The sequence below is a fragment of the Oncorhynchus mykiss genome, chromosome 14 (assembly GCF_057628025.1).
Source record: "Oncorhynchus mykiss isolate SJ-2025 chromosome 14, ASM5762802v1, whole genome shotgun sequence".
NCBI lineage: Eukaryota > Metazoa > Chordata > Actinopteri > Salmoniformes > Salmonidae > Oncorhynchus > Oncorhynchus mykiss.
In genome coordinates this window covers 41,247,333-41,259,082 of record NC_143035.1, presented here as the reverse complement: position 1 = coordinate 41,259,082, position 11,750 = coordinate 41,247,333, and positions in this window count along the sequence as shown.

Sequence of the window (11,750 nt, the reverse complement as noted above, 5' to 3'; positions counted from 1 at the left end):
GGGACTATAGATGATATAACTACAGGGACTATAGATGACATAGCTACAGGGAATGTAGATGTTTTAGGGACCATAGATGATATGACTATAGGGACTATAGATGATATAACTATAGGGACTATAGATGATATAACTACAGGGACTATAGATGACAACTATAGGGACTATAGATGATATAACTACAGGGACTATAGATGCTTTAGGGACTATAGATGATAAAACTACAGGGACTATAGATGATATAACTATAGGGACTATAGATGATATAACTATAGGGACTATAGATTATATATCTATAGGGACTATAGATGATATAACTATAGGGACTATAGATGATATAACTATAGGGACTATAGATGATATAACTACAGGGACTATAGATGATATAACTATAGGGACTATAGATGATATAACTATAGGGACTATAGATGATATAACTATAGGGACTATAGATGATATAACTACAGGGACTATAGATGATATAACTACAGGGACTATAGATGATATAACTATAGGGACTATAGATGATATAACTATAGGGACTATAGATGATATAACTATAGGGACTATAGATGATATAACTATAGGGACTATAGATGATATAACTATAGGGACTATAGATTATATAACTGTAGGGACTATAGATGATATAACTATAGGGACTATATAGAGACCATAGAGAATATAGACACCATAGAGAATATAGAGACCATAGAGAATATAGACACCATAGAGAATATAGAGACCATAGAGAATATAGAGAATATAGAGGATATAGAGACCATAGAGAATATAGAGACCATAGAGAATATAGAGACCATAGAGAATATAGACACCATAGAGAATAAAGACACCATAGAGAATATAGAGACCATAGAGAATATAGAAACCATAGAGAATATAGACACCATAGATAATATAGAGAATATAGACACCATAGAGAATATAGAGAATATAGAGACCATAGAGAATATAGAGAATATAGACACCATAGAGAATATAGAGATTATAGACACCATAGAGAATATAGACACCATAGAGAATATAGAGACCATAGAGAATATAGAGAATATAGAGATCATAGAGACCATAGAGAATATAGAGACCATAGAGATTATTGAGACCATAGAGAATATAGAGAATATAGACACCATAGAGAATATAGACACCATAGAGAATATAGACACCATGGAGAATATAGAGACCATAGAGACCATAGAGAATATAGAGACCATAGAGAATATAGAGACCATAGAGAATATAGAGACCATAGAGAATATAGAGACCATAGAGAATATAGAGAATATAGAGAATATAGACACCATAGATAATATAGAGACCATAGAGAATATAGACATCATAGAGACCATAGAGATTATAAAGAATAAAGAATTATAAAGAATTATAAAGAATATAGAGAATATAGACACCATAGAGAATATAGACACCATAGAGAATATAGACACCATGGAGAATATAGAGACCATAGAGACCATAGAGAATATAGAGACCATAGAGAATATAGAGACCATAGAGAATATAGAGACCATAGAGAATATAGAGACCATTGAGAATATAGACACCATAGAGAATATAGAGACCATAGAGAATATAGAGACCATAGAGAATATAGAGAATATAGACACCATAGAGAATATAGAGACCATAGAGAATATAGAGACCATAGAGAATATAGAGACCATAGAGAATATAGAGAATAAAGAGACCATAGATAATATAGATACCATAGAGTATATAGAGACCATAGAGAATATAGAGACCATAGAGCATATAGAGAATATAGACACCATAGAGAATATAGAGACCATAGAGAATATAGAGAATATAGACACCATAGATAATATAGAGACCATAGAGAATATAGAGACCATTGAGAATATAGACACCATAGAGAATATAGAGACCATAGAGAATATAGAGACCATAGAGAATATAGAGAATATAGACACCATAGAGAATATAGAGACCATAGAGAATATAGAGACCATAGAGAATATAGAGACCATAGAGAATATAGAGAATAAAGAGACCATAGATAATATAGATACCATAGAGTATATAGAGACCATAGAGAATATAGAGACCATAGAGCATATAGAGAATATAGACACCATAGAGAATATAGAGACCATAGAGAATATAGACACCATAGAGAATATAGAGACCATAGAGAATATAGAGACCATAGAGAATATAGAGACCATAGAGAATATAGACACAATAGAGAATATAGAGAATATTGAGACCATAGAAAATATAGAGACCATAGAGAATATAGAGAATATAGACACCATAGAGAATATAGACACCATAGAGAATATAGAGACCATAGAGAATATAGAGAATATAGACACCATAGAGAATATAGAGACCATAGAGAATATAGACACCATAGAGAATATAGAGACCATAGAGAATATAGAGACCATAGAGACCATAGAGAATATAGAGACCATAGAAAATATAGAGAATATAGAGGATATAGAGACCATAGAGAATATAGAGACCATAGAGAATATAGAGACCATAGAGAATATAGACACCATAGAGAATAAAGACACCATAGAGAATATAGAGACCATAGAGAATATAGAAACCGTAGAGAATATAGACACCATAGATAATACAGAGAATATAGACACCATAGAGAATATAGAGAATATAGAGACCATAGAGAATATAGAGAATATAGACACCATAGAGAATATAGAGATTATAGACACCATAGAGAATATAGACACCATAGAGAATATAGAGACCATAGAGAATATAGAGACCATAGAGAATATAGAGACCATAGAGAATATAGAGAATATAGAGACCATAGAGAATATAGAGAATATAGACACCATAGAGAATATAGAGATTATAGACACCATAGAGAATATAGACACCATAGAGAATATAGAGACCATAGAGAATATAGAGACCATAGAGAATATAGAGAATATAGAGATCATAGAGACCATAGAGAATATAGAGACCATAGAGATTATTGAGACCATAGAGAATATAGAGAATATAGACACCATAGAGAATATAGACACCATAGAGAATATAGACACCATGGAGAATATAGAGACCATAGAGACCATAGAGAATATAGAGACCATAGAGAATATAGAGACCATAGAGAACATAGACACCATAGAGAATATAGAGAATATAGAGATCATAGAGACCATAGAGAATATAGAGACCATAGAGATTATTGAGACCATAGAGAATATAGAGAATATAGACACCATAGAGAATATAGACACCATAGAGAATATAGACACCATAGAGAATATAGAGACCATAGAGACCATAGAGAATATAGAGACCATAGAGAATATAGAGACCATAGAGAATATAGAGACCATAGAGAATATAGAGACCATAGAGAACATAGACACCATAGAGAATATAGACACCATAGAGAATATAGAGACCATAGAGAATATGGAGAATATAGAGACCATAGAGAATATAGAGACCATAGAGAATATAGAGACCATAGAGACCATAGAGAATATAGAGACCATATAGAATATAGAGACCATGAACTATAGGGACTATGGATGAAATAACTATAGGGACCATAGATGATATAACTACAGGGGACTATAGATGTTTTAGGGACTATAGATGATATAACTACAGGGGACTATAGAAGCTGTAGGGAGGGACTATAGATGATATAACTACAGGGACTATATATGTTTTAGGGACAATAGATGATATGACTATAGGGACTATAGATGATATAACTACAGGGACTATAGATGATATAACTATAGGGACTATAGATGCTGTAGGGGACTATAGATGATATAACTACAGGGACTATAGATGATATAACTACAGGGGACTATAGATGACATAGCTACAGGGAATGTAGATGTTTTAGGGACCATAGATGATATAACTATAGGGACTATAGATGATATAACTATAGGGGACTATAGATGCTGTAGGGACTATAGATGATATAACTACAGGGGACTATAGATGACATAGCTACAGGGAATGTAGATGTTTTAGGGACCATAGATTATATAACTATAGGGACTATAGATGATATAACTATAGGGACTATAGATGCTGTAGGGACTATAGATGATATAACTACAGGAACTATAGATGATATAACTATAGGGACTATAGATGACAACTATAGGGACTATAGATGATATAACTATAGGGACTATAGATGATATAACTACAGGGACTATAGATGATATAACTATAGGGACTATAGATGATATAACTATAGGGACTATAGATGATATAACTACAGGGACTATAGATGATATAACTACAGGGACTATAGATGACATAGCTACAGGGAATGTAGATGTTTTAGGGACCATAGATGATATGACTATAGGGACTATAGATGATATAACTATAGGGACTATAGATGATATAACTACAGGGACTATAGATGATATAACTACAGGGACTATAGATGATATAACTATAGGGACTATAGATGATATAACTATAGGGACTATAGATGATATAACTATAGGGACTATAGATGATATAACTACAGGGACTATAGATGATATAACTACAGGGACTATAGATGACATAGCTACAGGGAATGTAGATGTTTTAGGGACCATAGATGATATGACTATAGGGACTATAGATGATATAACTATAGGGACTATAGATGATATAACTACAGGGACTATAGATGATAAAACTACAGGGACTATAGATGATATAACTATAGGGACTATAGATGATATAACTATAGGGACTATAGATTATATATCTATAGGGACTATAGATGATATAACTATAGGGACTATAGATGATATAACTATAGGGACTATAGATTATATAACTGTAGGGACTATAGATGATATAACTATAGGGACTATATAGAGACCATAGAGAATATAGACACCATAGAGAATATAGAGACCATAGAGAATATAGACACCATAGAGAATATAGAGACCATAGAGAATATAGAGAATATAGAGGATATAGAGACCATAGAGAATATAGAGACCATAGAGAATATAGAGACCATAGAGAATATAGACACCATAGAGAATAAAGACACCATAGAGAATATAGAGACCATAGAGAATATAGAAACCATAGAGAATATAGACACCATAGATAATATAGAGAATATAGACACCATAGAGAATATAGAGAATATAGAGACCATAGAGAATATAGAGAATATAGACACCATAGAGAATATAGAGATTATAGACACCATAGAGAATATAGACACCATAGAGAATATAGAGACCATAGAGAATATAGAGAATATAGAGATCATAGAGACCATAGAGAATATAGAGACCATAGAGATTATTGAGACCATAGAGAATATAGAGAATATAGACACCATAGAGAATATAGACACCATAGAGAATATAGACACCATGGAGAATATAGAGACCATAGAGACCATAGAGAATATAGAGACCATAGAGAATATAGAGACCATAGAGAATATAGAGACCATAGAGAATATAGAGACCATAGAGAATATAGAGAATATAGAGAATATAGACACCATAGATAATATAGAGACCATAGAGAATATAGACATCATAGAGACCATAGAGATTATAAAGAATAAAGAATTATAAAGAATTATAAAGAATATAGAGAATATAGACACCATAGAGAATATAGACACCATAGAGAATATAGACACCATGGAGAATATAGAGACCATAGAGACCATAGAGAATATAGAGACCATAGAGAATATAGAGACCATAGAGAATATAGAGACCATAGAGAATATAGAGACCATTGAGAATATAGACACCATAGAGAATATAGAGACCATAGAGAATATAGAGACCATAGAGAATATAGAGAATATAGACACCATAGAGAATATAGAGACCATAGAGAATATAGAGACCATAGAGAATATAGAGACCATAGAGAATATAGAGAATAAAGAGACCATAGATAATATAGATACCATAGAGTATATAGAGACCATAGAGAATATAGAGACCATAGAGCATATAGAGAATATAGACACCATAGAGAATATAGAGACCATAGAGAATATAGAGAATATAGACACCATAGATAATATAGAGACCATAGAGAATATAGAGACCATTGAGAATATAGACACCATAGAGAATATAGAGACCATAGAGAATATAGAGACCATAGAGAATATAGAGAATATAGACACCATAGAGAATATAGAGACCATAGAGAATATAGAGACCATAGAGAATATAGAGACCATAGAGAATATAGAGAATAAAGAGACCATAGATAATATAGATACCATAGAGTATATAGAGACCATAGAGAATATAGAGACCATAGAGCATATAGAGAATATAGACACCATAGAGAATATAGAGACCATAGAGAATATAGACACCATAGAGAATATAGAGACCATAGAGAATATAGAGACCATAGAGAATATAGAGACCATAGAGAATATAGACACAATAGAGAATATAGAGAATATTGAGACCATAGAAAATATAGAGACCATAGAGAATATAGAGAATATAGACACCATAGAGAATATAGACACCATAGAGAATATAGAGACCATAGAGAATATAGAGAATATAGACACCATAGAGAATATAGAGACCATAGAGAATATAGACACCATAGAGAATATAGAGACCATAGAGAATATAGAGACCATAGAGACCATAGAGAATATAGAGACCATAGAAAATATAGAGAATATAGAGGATATAGAGACCATAGAGAATATAGAGACCATAGAGAATATAGAGACCATAGAGAATATAGACACCATAGAGAATAAAGACACCATAGAGAATATAGAGACCATAGAGAATATAGAAACCGTAGAGAATATAGACACCATAGATAATACAGAGAATATAGACACCATAGAGAATATAGAGAATATAGAGACCATAGAGAATATAGAGAATATAGACACCATAGAGAATATAGAGATTATAGACACCATAGAGAATATAGACACCATAGAGAATATAGAGACCATAGAGAATATAGAGACCATAGAGAATATAGAGACCATAGAGAATATAGAGAATATAGAGACCATAGAGAATATAGAGAATATAGACACCATAGAGAATATAGAGATTATAGACACCATAGAGAATATAGACACCATAGAGAATATAGAGACCATAGAGAATATAGAGACCATAGAGAATATAGAGAATATAGAGATCATAGAGACCATAGAGAATATAGAGACCATAGAGATTATTGAGACCATAGAGAATATAGAGAATATAGACACCATAGAGAATATAGACACCATAGAGAATATAGACACCATGGAGAATATAGAGACCATAGAGACCATAGAGAATATAGAGACCATAGAGAATATAGAGACCATAGAGAACATAGACACCATAGAGAATATAGAGAATATAGAGATCATAGAGACCATAGAGAATATAGAGACCATAGAGATTATTGAGACCATAGAGAATATAGAGAATATAGACACCATAGAGAATATAGACACCATAGAGAATATAGACACCATAGAGAATATAGAGACCATAGAGACCATAGAGAATATAGAGACCATAGAGAATATAGAGACCATAGAGAATATAGAGACCATAGAGAATATAGAGACCATAGAGAACATAGACACCATAGAGAATATAGACACCATAGAGAATATAGAGACCATAGAGAATATGGAGAATATAGAGACCATAGAGAATATAGAGACCATAGAGAATATAGAGACCATAGAGACCATAGAGAATATAGAGACCATATAGAATATAGAGACCATGAACTATAGGGACTATGGATGAAATAACTATAGGGACCATAGATGATATAACTACAGGGGACTATAGATGTTTTAGGGACTATAGATGATATAACTACAGGGGACTATAGAAGCTGTAGGGAGGGACTATAGATGATATAACTACAGGGACTATATATGTTTTAGGGACAATAGATGATATGACTATAGGGACTATAGATGATATAACTACAGGGACTATAGATGATATAACTATAGGGACTATAGATGCTGTAGGGGACTATAGATGATATAACTACAGGGACTATAGATGATATAACTACAGGGGACTATAGATGACATAGCTACAGGGAATGTAGATGTTTTAGGGACCATAGATTATATAACTATAGGGACTATAGATGATATAACTATAGGGACTATAGATGCTGTAGGGACTATAGATGATATAACTACAGGAACTATAGATGATATAACTATAGGGACTATAGATGACAACTATAGGGACTATAGATGATATAACTATAGGGACTATAGATGATATAACTACAGGGACTATAGATGATATAACTATAGGGACTATAGATGATATAACTATAGGGACTATAGATGATATAACTACAGGGACTATAGATGATATAACTACAGGGACTATAGATGACATAGCTACAGGGAATGTAGATGTTTTAGGGACCATAGATGATATGACTATAGGGACTATAGATGATATAACTATAGGGACTATAGATGATATAACTACAGGGACTATAGATGACAACTATAGGGACTATAGATGATATAACTACAGGGACTATAGATGCTTTAGGGACTATAGATGATAAAACTACAGGGACTATAGATGATATAACTATAGGGACTATAGATGATATAACTATAGGGACTATAGATTATATATCTATAGGGACTATAGATGATATAACTATAGGGACTATAGATGATATAACTATAGGGACTATAGATTATATAACTATAGGGACTATAGATGCTGTAGGGACTATAGATTATATAACTGTAGGGACTATAGATGATATAACTATAGGGACTATAGATGATATAACTATAGGGACTATAGATGATATAACTATAGGGACTATAGATGATATAACTATAGGGACTATAGATGATATAACTACAGGGACTATAGATGATATATCTATAGGGACTATAGATGCTGTAGGGACTATAGATTATATAACTGTAGGGACTATAGATGATATAACTAAAGGGACTACAGATGCTATAGATTATATAACAATAGGGACTATAGATGATAAAACTACAGGGACTACAGATGATACAACTATAGGGACTATAGATTATATAACTGTAGGGACTATAGATGATATAACTATAGGGACTATAGATGCTGTAGGGACTATAGATGATATAACTATAGGGACTATAGATGATATAACTATAGGGACTATAGATGATATAACTACAGGGACTATAGATGCTTTAGGGACTATAGATGATAAAACTACAGGGACTATAGATGATATAACTATAGGGACTATAGATGATATAACTATAGGGACTATAGATGTTATAACTATACGGACTATAGATGATATAACTGTAGGGACTATAGATGATATAACTATAGGGACTATAGATGATATAACTATGGGGACTATAGATGATATAACTATAGGGACTATAGATGCTTTAGGGACTATAGATGATAAAACTACAGGGACTATAGATGTTATAACTATACGGACTATAGATGATATAACTACAGGGACTATAGATGCTTTAGGGACTATAGATGATAAAACTACAGGGACTATAGATGTTATAACTATACGGACTATAGATGATATAACTGTAGGGACTATAGATGATATAACTATAGGGACTATAGATGATATAACTATGGGGACTATAGATGATATAACTATAGGGACTATAGATGATATAACTACAGGGACTATAGATGATATAACTACAGGGACTATAGATGCTTTAGGGACTATAGATGATAAAACTACAGGGACTATAGATGATATAACTACAGGGACTATAGATGATATAACTACAGGGACTATAGATGCTTTAGGGACTATAGATGATAAAACTACAGGGACTATAGATGTTATAACTATACGGACTATAGATGATATAACTACAGGGACTATAGATGCTGTAGGGACTATAGATTATATAACTACAGGGACTATAGATGATATGACTGTAGGGACTATAGATGATATAACTATAGGGACTATAGATGCTGTAGGGACTATAGATGATATAACTACAGGGACTATAGATTATATAACTATAGGGACTATAGATGATATAACTATAGGGACTATAGATGATATAACTACAGGGACTATAGATGATATAACTACAGGGACTATAGATGCTTTAGGGACTATAGATGATAAAACTACAGGGACTATAGATGATATAACTATAGGGACTATAGATGATATAACTACAGGGACTATAGATGCTGTAGGGACTATAGATTATATAACTACAGGGACTATAGATGATATGACTGTAGGGACTATAGATGATATAACTATAGGGACTATAGATGCTGTAGGGACTATAGATGATATAACTACAGGGACTATAGATGATATAACTATAGGGACTATAGATGATATAACTATAGGGACTATAGATGATATAACTACAGGGACTATAGATGATATAACTACAGGGACTATAGATGCTTTAGGGACTATAGATGATAAAACTACAGGGACTATAGATGATATAACTGTAGGGACTATAGATGATATAACTATAGGGACTATAGATGATATAACTATAGGGACTATAGATGATATAACTATAGGGACTATAGATGATATAACTATAGGGACTATAGATGATATAACTACAGGGACTATAGATGATATAACTACAGGGACTATAGATGCTTTAGGGACTATAGATGATAAAACTACAGGGACTATAGATGATATAACTATAGGGACTATAGATGATATAACTATAGGGACTATAGATGATATAACTGTAGGGACTATAGATGATATAACTATAGGGACTATAGATGATATAACTATAGGGACTATAGATGCTGTAGGGACTATAGATGATATAACTACAGGGACTATAGATGATATAACTATAGGGACTATAGATGATATAACTACAGGGACTATAGATGATATAACTATAGGGACTATAGATGCTGTAGGGACAATAGATGATATAACTATAGGGACCATAGATGATATAACTATAGGGACTATAGATGATATAACTATAGGGACTATAGATGATATAACTACAGGGACTATAGATGCTGTAGGGACTATAGATGATATAACTACAGGGACTATAGATGTTTTAGGGACTATAGATGATATAACTATAGGGACTATAGATGATATAACTATAGGGACTATAGATGCTGTAGGGGACTATAGATGATATAACTACAGGGACTATAGATGATATAACTACAGGGACTATAGATGACATAGCTACAGGGAATGTAGATGTTTTAGGGACCATAGATGATATAACTATAGGGACTATAGATGATATAACTACAGGGACTATAGATGACAACTATAGGGACTATAGATGCTTTAGGGACTATAGATGATAAAACTACAGGGACTATAGATGATATAACTATAGGGACTATAGATGATATAACTATAGGGACTATAGATGATATAACTACAGGGACTATAGATGATATAACTACAGGGACTATAGATGATATAACTATAGGGACTATAGATGATATAACTATAGGGACTATAGATGATATAACTACAGGAACTATAGATGATATAACTGTAGGGACTATAGATGACAACTATAGGGACTATAGATGATATAACTATAGGGACTATAGATGCTGTAGGGGACTATAGATGATATAACTACAGGGACTATAGATGATATAACTACAGGGACTATAGATGACATAGCTACAGGGAATGTAGATGTT